Source organism: Cydia splendana, chromosome 20 (assembly GCF_910591565.1).
Source record: "Cydia splendana chromosome 20, ilCydSple1.2, whole genome shotgun sequence".
Lineage (NCBI taxonomy): Eukaryota > Metazoa > Arthropoda > Insecta > Lepidoptera > Tortricidae > Cydia > Cydia splendana.
The window spans coordinates 11,536,805-11,550,959 of record NC_085979.1 but is presented as its reverse complement, the minus strand read 5'-3'; the positions used below and the strand labels follow the sequence as shown (position 1 = coordinate 11,550,959).

Genomic DNA, 14,155 nt, shown 5'->3' with positions numbered 1-14,155 from the left:
CACTTTTTTCGTATCTAGTTTGTTGTGAAGGATCTTACATGAACGAAATCTACATATTTGGGTTCGCCTTTGACGTCTCGAAAAACGTGTCTAGGTTTTAATTTTAAATTAATTAACACAAAAGTTATAGCCAGAAAACCAGTTTTTTAGCCTAAAATTCTTCAACTTTGATGCCAAATATCTAGATTTAGAAGACAATGAACTTTGAAGCACTTTGAAGTAAATATGGGTTGCTATATTGCTTAAAGCCGTTGCTGTTAATATGATAGGCTACACAAAACATTAGAAAACTAAGGAATTCAGATCGAAGGTCATTGGCGTGGGGGAGCCCCTTAATTTATCCTCCTCCTATCCTCGCAGCTCTTGTCAATTTTCTATTGGTTTAACAAACACATCCCTCGCTACGCGCATCCTCACACATCTCTGGTGGAAACACAACCACATTCCTGTGGCTGATCTGCTCTATACTCTGTATCTTTAGGTGTTTAAATAAAAGTAAACAAAATCTACCCTCAAAAGGCTCGTTAAGACAGTTGAGGGTAGATGAACACATTCAATTCAATTCAATTCGTTTAATACGATGTAAACGTACATGTCAATAATCAATAACATACAAAAATACACACACACTTCTAAAACTAATTAACATTACACGATCAAATAATGTAGGTTAAAGTCAGGTCGTTCAGTGACAGATCCAGGCGGTTTTGTAAATGGTCGGTTAACCAATAAATGTTATAACTACCCGAAAATGTACAAATTGTTTACTTTTATTTAAATACCTAAAGATACAGACTATAGTTTTGGCCATCTACCTCCTTCCTTGTCTTTCCTTATCCTTCTTGCGAATGTAGTGGTTCTAGATCTGTTTGTGTAATAATAAGCCGTAATATTTGTTCATGTATCACGCGAGTGAAATCGTAAAAACAAATAGTAAGATGCAAGAAAAAAAGGTAAAAAAAGAAGAAAACGAATAAGCAATGCTTTGAATAGTGAAAGTGTGCAAAAATATATGCCATCGCCATCACGTTTGATATGCCTATTTATATCTGAAGATATGTACTCACATGTGCGTTTTTATTTTTCAGCTGGTCTGCCAAATATAAAAAGTGGACTGTGATCGCCTTACCGGCGTTAAAACCGTAGTGTAAAACTTAAGTGCTTACCAAAATATATCTTATGTAATCAAATTCAGCCTTAAATCTAAAAGTCACCTTAAAGGACCAAAATTTGTATCCATTTTAGTAGTTTAAGGACGCCTTAATTTTTGTAAAGTGTTTGTAAGTGTCAAGTATCATTGGATAATGAGATTCGCTGGCGAGGGCCGTAGCGGGAGCTCGAGTGGTGGCGAGGGTTTTTGAGTGGTGAAACCTCGTTATCTGAGCCATGGAGAGGTGCGACGGATTCCTGGTTTACCGGAAGCCGGTGTACAGGGTGTTCCAGTATTTGGACACGTGAGTATTGTGTTTGTTTACTTTGTTACGCTTGATTGAAAAAGGGTGTTCTATTCCGTTTTTTAAGGATATCTCGTTACATTGGGGAGAAAGACAGTTACTTATACGTCTTAAACATTTTTTTTATATGTCGCGAGCTGTGTTTAAGGGTGTCAACATTTGTTTTAGAATTTTAAAATATAAAGTGTAGTTTTATAAATAAGTTAATTACAAAACTTGAAGCCGATTACACTGGAACGGACATTACAGAGTTATTAATAGGTAATTCAACCAGCGTAGCGTTAGAAAAACTTTGATCCGTAAAATCCGTAGTCGGTAAAAAGTAACTGCAAAATATATATTGCTTTTACTCTAGTCAAGTAATAATGATACTCGTTCCGGTGTCAGTTGCCGACACGCACGTTGATGTACCAGTAACTGAACACTGACATTACCTTAATGGCACTACATAAGCTACCAAGCACTTACTGCATACAACGACTACTTTTACTTATAGCACGAATTAATAGGATGTGCTCATATTAAATAGCATTCAGACACCTTAAGCGATTCTAACGATAATTTCAGTAGTAGTAGTAGTAATACCGAGTACCTACCTACTACCAATACGTGTCGTTCACACGGTGCGTAAATATCTGAACTATGACTACTATGAGGTTCCTTTTACCAGAGATCGACACAGGGAATCTATGATTAAATTGCCAGTAAAATGACTCAATACAATGACCTACAGACAATTAGTTATACATCTTTGTCGCAGTAAGGGTACATGTGTACTTACATAATTGCAATGTTAACGTACCCACGCTATTGTTCTGAGTAATTCCCATAGCACAATACAATACAATAACGTATGCACTATGCAGGCAGTGTTGTAACTTGTTGTTAAAATGTTGTATGACTTGATATGTCATAGGTACGAAATTTTACACAATCCGATACAAAAAGACTAAGCGTAGAAGCCCGAAACGTCAAGGATATTTAGGAACAAAATATTTATTTGAGAACTACTACTACTATTATTACTGGGATTGTAACCTGAGGTGACCTAGGGGCCTGACGCGGTCATAGAAAACCGAAATTTTGTTATTTGCCTCTCTATCGCTCGAATATGCAAGAGCGATAGAACACAAATAGGTCCTCCAACATAACACTGACAATAACAAACAATACGTATTACATTATTAATCAGAACAGTATGTTTCTTTTCTTTTGGCACAGTTGTTTATATGCAGTCTAGATACTGGCATTCCTTGCACTATAACGAATTTACCTATTATCCTGTTCCCTCGTGTTCTGGGTTTCCTGTCATATACAATAAAGTATATATTAATAATACCTCTGATTATTAGCTATTATCCGCAGAACATTGTGTCTAAAGGCAGCCAAGTGGACATGACAGCTGACTGAGTTCTGCAAATTTTATGAGGTTCGCGGCTCTTATAGGGTTACCATACGTCAGGATTTTCACGTATGGTTCGGGATTTTTCAGACAGATAACATGAAGGTTATTAATAATCAATGTAGGAAACACCAATCTTTGAAGTCGTAATCAGTATATTGTTAAGCTTTTCATGTCACGCTTATACATGTCGTTTGATACCTGAGAGACTGTCATAGTTAATGCTCTTTCAGCGACAGTTGCCAGGATAGCGATTTCTCATCCTGAAATTGAAACAAAATAATTATTTCTCGTTGTTGTTAAAAAATCAAAATTCTTTAGACCATCATAGGAACCCAATTTCTATTTTAAAAATATTGCGTACCTACTGTTTTTATTAATGTTTATGCACACTGCGTTTTTTTAACACGACATCGACGCGCGTTTGTATCGATAGGTATATAAGTACACCGTAAAAAGACTGGTGACGCCCGCGCTTGTATCGATGTAAACGCAAGTTTGTATCGTTGCGAATGCAAACAAACTGTTCCGTAGAATGAAAAACACGCTGTCGATGCGCGAAAAAATGCGGTGTGAATAGGCCTCTAATATTTATCTGGATTTCTAAAATCTGTTGGTTACACTACTCTCACGGCGATGGCGTACATTTTTAATGTGCTCGAACTAGCACGCTCACTCTCGGTCATTGCTTGTTAAATAATATATGACGGATTCAGCGGCAACATTAGAGGCAGAGGCGGGTTTGATTTCACGGCCTAATTGTAATCATTAATATGTATAATATGCTAAATAGCTCTTGTAAATTTTCGACATAAAATGCATGTGGGTTTTTGAGCAATTTTGACGAACTCTACATTTATCGGTCAAAGAGTATTTTTAGCGGGAAGCAATGAAACTAGAAGACAACTAGGCTCTAAATATATTGTTCGATGTGTTGTCCCAGTTTTAATACATTTATGGTATGTATAGTTTGTATGATTTTGTTTTGAATGAGTAAGGCCGTCCGCTAGGTGGCGCGGGTGCACGGAGCGGGCGCACGCACGCGGGTGCCATTGTAACCAGTTTGGTTGCTCATACAATTTTTGCCAACACACTTCGCTTCGTGCAACCGCGCCCGCTAGAGGGCGCCCTACAGCAATATCAAGAAAACCTCAAATCCACCTGCCAGTCTCAATCGATAATGCAGTCAGCATCAAAATGCAAACCGCGAGTATTTTATCAGACACATTTATCAGCCCGGCTTTCCTTGTCAATTCGATAGTGCGGGGCTGGGTACTCAGGAGTGTTGTTACGATTGCTTGCCAAAAATGGGCGAATTAAAGACGCAGGGGAATCAGTATGAACAAGAATTATTGCGTATACTGCGTAGCGCTAGCTAAGCTTCTCCGTTTTGGCCCGGGCAAAAATACTTTTGTAGTTTCTTTACCTTTGTTTCCACGTCGCATTTCCTAACCGATTCTAGAAATTTTGTTCACGAGATCTATTCTGTTTCACCTGAGCTTTCTACTAGCTTGTGTTCTGTTATTAAATTGGTATAAAAGTCCAACCAACTGTATTCCTAAAGTACATTGGCATGTACAATTCACATCAAGCAGCTGAATTCAGATGTCTAGTTATATACAGTACTTAGTTTCTGTCATAAATAGATTTGTAATCATACTAATCATCATCATAATAACTCTATGAATTGATTTACATAAAATTAATAATAATAATTTTCAGGGCAGGGCAGCTTGTGGCGAGCTGTTGGGAAGTAACGACCCCACGGACCCGAGTGCTCCCGAGAGTCGGTCAGGGTCTCCGTCTCCGGCGTGTCTTCGTCGGTCGGAGTGGACCCCAAGGGGACCCGCAGGACTCTCAGCTCTGGTTTGCCTTAATTGGCCGTCCAGAGAGGAGTCGTGAGAGCTATATGCTCCAGGGGTGGAAGTGAAAGATGCATAAGACGCGAGTTGGCACAGTGGCTGCTAACAGCCACTGGGTAGAAAGCGGCGCACACCTCTCGACACCCCTGAGCCGCTCACACCGATGTTGCTTCTGGTCGTCTTCGCGACGGCAGTTTCAGGGGCCCATCTAGTGCGCGGCAAGTCACCACCTGCCTCGATAACTTGTGTGAACATTGTTATGGCAGGTGTCCGTACGTCTTTGTAATAACCCAGTCTCATAGTCCACCCAAACTTCAATCCATAGACCGGTATACTGTTCTCTTTTTCTAATAGTCCCAATGCCAGCTGAGACCGGTTCATGGGTGTCTATTGTAGCACCTGTGAACCGGTTCCAGCAGGCGTTCTACATGACATAAAAGCTCTCCAAGGGGCCTCTACGTGTTGGATCTGTGTCCCCACGCAAGCCTATCAAAAAACCGGGATTATAGGCCCGTGATATCCAAGGAGATACAAATAATAATTTTCATAAAATAGTACCTACTGTAGTATTCCATTTATTTATTTAAACTTTATTGCACAAAGATATACCTACAATTATGTACAAATGGCGGACTTGATGCCAAAAGGCATTCTCCACCCATTCTCGAACTACGAACTATAAGAAAACAGAATCTTTACATAAGTAAGTATAGCAAATAAGAATATTTCTTGAAGTGTCACAAACTTGTTCTGTTATATACAGGTTGGCCAAAAAATAAGTGCATTCTCGTTGCCAGCGAGGTTTTGGGATTATACTGAGCAACTTTTACTATGAGACCAACCCGAAAATCGCGAAAAAAAATTTACCCTGATGGACCAGCCAAAATGTATGAAACAGCAAAATTTTTTTTCGCGATTTCCGGGTTGGTCCCATAGTAAAAGTTGCTCAGTATAATTCCAAAACCTCCCTAGCAACGGGAATGCACTTATTTTTTGGCCATCCTGTACTTAGAGGATATAACCAACGGAGACGCCGTGTCTATAATTTTCGGTACAAAATAGTCTGCCGTTTTTTGCGGCCGCCTATTTTCGACAGAGGGGAACGCCTGTTAATGACCGTTTGGTTATGTTCTCTAAGATCCCGTATGATCATCTTGGTCCGTACCAAGTTACCAACCCGGATCGATTCGATGGAAGTCTGCCATCAATTTTTAACTCCGTATTTATTTATAGTAAAGGGTAGAATGTTTTCGTTGCGCTGTTTTAAATATAGCGTATCAAAGGGAAGGGGGAACTAAGTGTTTTCAAAGGTGCTTCGTTTGTTGTGATTCCGGCACAGATCATTTGTGTACGTACTAGATAGAGCATATGAAATAATAAATTATAAACTGAAATATATCATACACTAAAGAAAAGGTGACCAATATAATATTTAAAATTGTGTTTCCACTCAGAATAGCTCGTGAGCTACATATTTCGATTCATAAACGAGAAAAAAGTGTCCGGAGATTTATTTTCAATTCCGTTACCACCTTTTCTTACACTTTTTATGACCGTAACGGAATGGAACGAACTAAGACTGTATGCAGCTTTTGGGACACTTTTTTCTCAAAAGAAAAAGTAGTGTATAATTTTAAATAAATTACACTCATCGTCATCGCAAAAACGCATCTCAGTTAAAATGTTGCCAATGATATAGTGGTCTTCGTAACAGCGTCGTAGTGTGAAGTCTGCGGGAGGACGTCTATACGTCCATACACGTGTGTACGTCAAAATAGAAGTAATTGCTTTTTTTGACTTGTCTCGGAATGTTTAATTATAGTTTAAAGACTGAATGACAGTGAGTGTGAAGGGTTTGATCTTTAAAAAATTAGATGTATGGGTAAATTATTAATTTAATGTCAGCTCGTAACATGGCAAACGCTTTCAAATTTTTTGAGTATTGTTATTTGGGACTCTGAAACTTTTTAGTCTAATTTTTTTTTGTGTAAAGGGGTCATCCATTAATTACGTCACACGTTTAGGGGGAGGGAGGGGGTCAAGAAAATGTGACATGTTGTGACATGGGGGAGGGGGGAGTCACAAACATTGTGATGTCACTTTAACTTCATCAGTAACCGAAAATTAATTTATATTTTTTTATTCGCTGTACAGTTAAATAATGAGATTTTGGATGTAACTTTCGTTGTGTTATAAAATTACTAATATTTATATATCAAAAATATTTTTTTATTTAAAAAATAATGCCGAGTTAATATTGTCGATTTCGTTGAAAACAAAATTGCCTAAAATGTGACGTCACACCAAGGGGGCAGGGGTTTGCAAAATGTGACCAAGTGTGACAAGGAGGGGGGGAGGGGTAAACAACCTAGAAATTCGTGTGACGTAATTAATGGATGATCCCAAAGTAAATGTCTTTCGATTCTTTTTGGAGAAGTTTCTAAAATCATTGACTATTTTTCTCTTATCGAATAGTCCCTGTAGACATCTTGAACTAACGACTATGATTTCAAATGGATAGTTTTAAATATGAAAGATAGTTTTATTCGGCCGGAACATCAAAGGCGAAATAATAAAAACCCCATAAAATTTCAGACTACGCGAAACAAAACACAACGCTTTCAAAAGCGATTATATCGTCACTTTTAATCATGAAAAAGTGGACAATCGCCAGCGGGTTCCATAAATAACTAGATACGTATGACAGAGTAGACATGTGTCAGTTAGAGTAGTATATTTCCCAAGAAAAAAGTGCGTTTAAACTAGTGATGACCAGTGGCGGATTTGACCGCCTAGGCTATGCAGTAAAGTAACAGCCCTTTTCTCATTTTTTTGTCACGATTGGCCTAGGCCCGGGCCTACTGGGCCTTAGGGCAAATCCGCCATTGGTGATGACACTAGATACCTACAAATAGCACTGCCACGAGTGGCCATAGTAAACTCGCAATACTTTCGTAATCATTAGTGAATAAACGGGATTCGAATAGTAATCTTGTATTATTTTTTTATATTACTTCTGTAACTATGGCAACGTGGAATCTTTATATAACGTTTATAAGTTTTTATAAGTTATGCCTGTTTTACGACGCTTTAAATGAATAGGGTCAACATTAAAATGCTACCTTTTTGCCGTATATCGTGCGTAACTCAATCTTTTCGGTAAAGTTAGAAAGAGAGTGCTCATTAATGTATGTATTTAAACATGTGACATTGAAGTAACATAAATACGGTAAAACATTTCTTCAATTACTTTTTACATTAAGCCTAACCAAAAGAGACTTGAATGAACTGTCATAGTGACTATCATTCGACACAAGAGGTATAAATAAATAAATATTATAGGGACATTCATCCACAAATTGACTAAGACCCACGGTAAGCTCAAGGTTTGTGTTGTGGGTACCCACTTACCCAGACAACGATATAATATGTAATATACAAATACTTAAATACATAGAAAACCTCCATGACTTAGGAACAAATATCTGTGCTCAACACACAAATAAATACCCTTCCCGGGATTTGAACCCAGGACTATCGGCTTCACAGGCAGGTATAGATAGTTTACTGTAACTAGACCTAATACTGTGCATCCGTGCCGTCTGTGCAAACATTTCCGAAGCATAGACAAGATAGAGCCAGCAATTTCGCTAATGGACTTTGGAAGTCTCTAATTAGCTTTTACATTTTTCTCGTGCAATATTTTAATGCCTTTGAGAAACCCCCCAGGTTTCATGGCTACGTAATGGGTCGTTTTTAGTCGCCTATTTACGTTTTCCCCTTAGGCGGTATTCACTTAGGATGTGCGAGCGGGACCGCTATATACGTGTATAGTGTTTTCTCGCTCACACACCGGGGAAGACCGTCCTATATTGGTGTTTAAGCGGTGAACGCTCTGTTGCACAAGGATAAGTTGTTAAAAGGGGAAACGGAACTTTGGGAAAAAATGCTTTTCTTTGCTTTGCAATCTATGATGATTGGCAGGATTTTTTCTTTATACTTTGTAGCTTACGAGTTACGAGCATGGAGGTGAGGTTTGAGGCAGGCTGATGATGTATAATGGTACCTATATACATACCTATATTTGATTGATATGGAGTGTGAGGCAGACTAACCTAACTCTGCATGGCATTTGCAATGACAATGACAGAGTGTAGCAATGTCATAATTATTCTGAATTTCTATGGAAATATGATGTTTATAATATTAATAACACTCCCTCACTTTGTTCTGTTCTTTTCTAACTAGCTTTATGTTATAGTATATTTTGTTTATGTCGTTAATTCTGATGTTGCAAGTTGGAATTGACAACAATTTTACGCTTCACTCTTTAATTAAAATTTACACATTATCTGAGTTATATTTGACACTGAAAATTCAGCATTTTCTTCTCTTTACACTTTTCCCATAACAGTTTTCTATCGCGAGACTGCGGAGATTTAATGTACCTCCCGCCGATTTATGATGTGACGATAATCGATATTCGATACCAACGCTGAAGGGCGGTCTATAGTTCCAACTATTCTATAGTTTAACGATCTCCTAGCCTAGTTGGTTGGTATATAGCAGGGACCGTTACCGCTATAACTAAATGAGGGTTAAAAAACGACGAAGCGCTACGAGAAAAGTTAGGTAGTGCCATTGTGCTTCGCTTCGCTCGTCTTGGCGGGGGCACTACCGTGCGGCGTTGGCCGAACGTTAATTGCAATTAGGGAATGCAAATCGGTTATTTTCGGTTATTTTTTGTATGGAAATTATCGGTTATTAACCGAAACCGCGGTTATTTCCATACAAAAAATAACCGATTTGCATTCCCTAATTGCAATTGACCATTAACCATTACAAATTGAACCGTAAACAGTAAAGGACGGTTACAGTTGACGGTTCAATTTGTACTGGTTAATGGTCAAAACTGGTCAATTGCATTAACGTTTCGGCCAACACTGCTACCGTGCCCCCAGATATAAAAATATCACATAGCATTCACAATATTTTTTATGATATTCTAGAATAGTATTTAGCTGGGATCGGATACCGGTATTTTTAGTATGGGAACGGAAACGGTATTTTTTCGTTCTTTGCTAATTACTTCATTTCTTATTGAGCTATCTAATAATACGAAGTCGTAACCTAAAAACACAACTGAGTCCTACATTTCGAGTATAAAATAATTCGAAAAATATGGTTATTGCTAAGTTTTTGCAAAAAACCGGTTCCGATCCCTGGTATTTAGGTAAGGATAGTGATAGGATTGAGCAGATTAGCTATATTACTTAAATGCAAAAAAATATACATGAACAACCGAAATAGAATACCGGTTAATTTGTATAAAAAATGGTCCTTGGTTGGTGGTGACCCTGCCTGCGAAGCAGGAGGTCTCGGGTTCGAATCCTGGTAAGGGAATTTGTGTACCTATTTATCACAGATTTTTGTTCCTGAGTTATGGATGTTTTTCTATGTATTTTAGTATTTATGTACGATTTGTGTAAGATTGTCCCATAGTATTTTTTTTTTCATTTCCCATGCTCTGAAAGGGGGTCATTGTTGTTCTAAAAGGTGTGCAGAAAATGATACGTTTCTGCACTAGAGCATTTTAGGTTCCAAGTACGTTAATTATTTTTTTACGATAAGCAATTGTAATTTGGGTATAGATGGATTTATTATACAATTTCCATTCTGATATTTGACTCCCCATTCCATAAGTAACGATACTTTTGCCTAAATTGTTAATTGATAGTACCCTCATAAAATACTATAAAAATGTATACTTAATCATGTTTTAAAAAAAAACACATGCATTTTACTTTCCGCGTATTCGAAATGAAAAGTAGAGTGTTTAACTCGGGTGAAAGGCAGCATTTCATCCCTTGGTTAACAATCTATTATTAGACACTATACTCCGTGCATTCTTATTTGCGTTATTTGACACATTATGACTGACGTTTACGTAACTAACCCAAATCGATTGTCACAGCAAGCGATTACGATTGGATGGCACCTAGACTGAGGTATCGGATTGTGACGTATAATGAATTTTTATTTGAGATTTAAATAAAGCTAGAATTATATGGTTTTACCGCAAGGTAAATGCATTTAATACACCGACCGAGTAGGTCGCACGGCTATCGTCAAAATGATGCTTTGTTGCGACCTAAAATTAAAAATTCATATCGATTTACTTAGACGACTACCGATTCATAACGGTGGTGTCCGGCCAACCCTAAAATTAAAAAAAAAATACGTAGAACGTAAACGTTCGCAGTGCAATTGTCTTCCTTTGTGATTTCGATGTGCAAGACATTTTACGTTGTATTGCTGTTGTGAGTAACATGTGTCAAATAACGCAAATACGAATGCACGGAGTATAAATGCTAGTGTTTCTTCCCATTATTATACATTTCCCTCCCCCCTACTGTAACAGTAGGCTATCGCGAGACTGCGACGTTAATGCCCCTCCCGTTGATTTATGACGGGACAAATAATCGATACTACCTCTACAGTGTCGTAAGTAGTTTCAACTCTATGTTCTATACTTACTTACTCCGTTGGCTCAGCGACCCAAAATGAGACTTGGTCTCCGACACAAGACAGCGCCACTTTTCTCGGTCCTGTACGACCTCTCGCCAATTGTTGACTCGAAGTTCGCGCAGGTCCGCCTCCACCATGTCGCACCAGCGATATCTGGGGCGTCCGATAGGACGTCTTCCTGCTGGACGGCCCAGGTATGCTCTTTTCACGTCACGTTATGTTCTATGTGCTCTATAAATAACAGCACATAACAAAATAGGGAATATTACGCGAAACTCTGCGTAGGGGGCGCCACTACCACTATCCATCACAATCTGGGGGTCTACACGCGAAACAAGAAGAATTTCGTTATCTAACCTCTCTATCACTTGCGTATTCGAGCGACAGAGGCAGATAACTAAATTTAGATTTTCGCGTTTCCCGGTAGACCCTTGTTAACAAACCGCCTTGATGCATCAATGTCATATTTTATTGTCTGTGAAAACTTGTCAAAAAACAGTTTAACGCACAGTATGTATAAGTTACTCTATGGTTTACTAGCTAGCTTAGTGCTGCACTCTGGCGGCAGAACATTGCAGTAATACCACAGGGCGGACACGCTATACATCAAAAATTATTTGCGTTTATATGTGTGCGCGGCACGTCTGTACACGCGTCATCGTGTATGTGTGGGTAAGTCGCTTTACTGAGAGGACGCCAGAAGTCCGCCAGATTTATGTCGCGGCCAGTCGCGGGGCGAGGTAATACGAGTCGGGGCGGGGCGGTGCGTGGCCGTTCTGTATGATAATACTATTACTTATTCTGTGGTAATACCCCCTATTATAGAATGAATATTTAGTAGATACTTTTACTTAGGTATACAGCAGATATGGAAGCCCATTTCAAAAGTGTATTGGCACAGTTAAATTCTACTTTAACGTTGTTTGTCACCAGCGAGTATGGGAGCGACAGTTGGAAAACTAGTTTTCTTCAAATTCTTTGCGAAATGGATTGAATTTTGTATTAGTCTTGAATGTGTTTAACCCTGAAATGGGATTTATTAAATGCGAGTAAGGCCCACTTGCACCATTCCACTAACCCGGGTTTAAGCGGTTAAACCGTTAACCTGGTGTCAAATTGTACTGGTAACCATGGCAACTCCAGGTTTAACCGGTTAACCCCGGGTTAGTGGAATTTTGCAAGTGGGTCTAAGCCTGACAAAATGACATTTAGATGGGGCACCAGTTTGTCCAACTGATCTGTCATTTTACAATTATTAAAAAAAACACAATTATGTATTGTATTGAATATTGATAGTTTGACACTGACATATTCGCCAGCGACTGCGTAAACTAACCCACAATGCATCACCTTCGTACTGACCATTGGTGCAAGCGGGATGCACTGCGTTTGGGTTGACGCAGTCGCTAGCGTTTAAGGCCGCGTAAAACTCATGGTGATGGTATACAGTCACCTGCAATAATAAGGCCGAATATGTGACTCGCTCTTATGGCTCTACAAATAAGATCGTATCAGATATATTTGCGCCCTTCGTTGTGTAACATATTATTGCAGGTGACTATCTGCCCGATTCGAACTTTAAGATACGTCTATACATATCTAATCCATATCGTTTCTAGATCTATTAATGGACGTATCTTAAAGTTCGAATCGGGCCGTATACCGGATTGCTGGGACGTAACGGTTATACGTAACTCAAATATACACAAAAAATAAAACCCCCTATTTAATCAAAAGCCTTTGATTAAAAAGGCAAAATGATTTCCTTTGATCTATGCGCTTTTTAACCCTTTTAGAGGAAAAATGGCGACAAAACGTTTGCCACTGAATATGACCGTTATGTGTATTACGAGTATTTTACGGAACCCGCAAAGTATAGTAGGTAATAAAGTAACTGCGTGCCTGGTTTTCCGGTATGAAATATGATAGCAATATCAAGGGAGAATAAAAATAGGTCCTTGATATATTTAAGGAACTTTTGGCCACAGTTTGACTTAGTACTTTAAGATGTATACCTAGCTGCAAAATTACATGGATACATAATTAATGAAAACATTCATAAAGTGTTATGGCATGAACACTTACACACAATACAGACAGCAGCTTTAGCAGCTTTTTGACAGTTCTATAGGGGTCCTAGTGCAAAGCTAATAGCAATAATCATCGAATATAACAATCATGCACTTACATTTTTAAAGGAACTTCAATATTAAACTATTTACTCGTAACAAATGTGGACGGTAAATTCGAAATCTAAGGAGGAATGGTACCTATTATTCCAAAATCTAAGGAGGAAGGGTATTTCTGTCTAAAGTTATACAACAAACTGTGACTTCCCATATGCTTAACTGTGTGTTTAATTTAAATTGTAGGAACCTGTCTGAAATCGTGACTTGGTGTCAAAATAAAAATGACAAAATTGACTTTAAACGACCGTTATAAATGTGTAGTGGGATCTGTGGGACCGTCACAAATGGGAAAATACGACAATGACAGATCTTAATATTTACTTGTACTCGTAAACAAAGTGCTACAATGTGTGTACATATTTAGAAGCCGTGCGACGAAGTGTCTCATCAAAATGAAGCAATTTTCGTAATTTAACCACATTGCAAGTTATGCAACATGACATGTGGAGTAAAAGAAGCGTGAAATTCAACACGTGCGTGCCCAGTGCGTGTTTATTCACTTAGGGGGCCCGTTGTTAGCGGGAAGGGCGTAAGTACAAATAGACTGGATCTACAGGGTGACCTAGAGGCCGTAGGAAGGTGGACAGATAAAGTCCGTTGTACCCTGGACACCCAACTGCATGTCTCGCTTCACGATGCCAAAAACAGGCACAGATGGCGGGACACCGTCAAAGAGAAGCTGATTCCACGGGAATTTTACGACCCTCAGCAATGAGGAAC

At 38.7% G+C, this 14,155-nt stretch overlaps 2 long non-coding RNA genes across 2 annotated transcripts in view; both read right to left on the bottom strand.

Moving 5' to 3' along the window:
• The window catches only part of LOC134800875 (uncharacterized), a 93,814-nt gene extending 82,363 nt beyond the window's left edge, over window positions 1–11,451 (bottom strand). Inside the window, exon 1 of the long non-coding RNA XR_010145579.1 lies at window positions 11,238–11,451. This is a non-coding gene — a long non-coding RNA (uncharacterized LOC134800875). The remainder of the gene's footprint in view (window positions 1–11,237) is intronic.
• LOC134800867 (uncharacterized) overlaps window positions 1–14,155 on the bottom strand; it is a 367,053-nt gene that overhangs the window by 213,376 nt on the left and 139,522 nt on the right. The window lies entirely within an intron of this gene.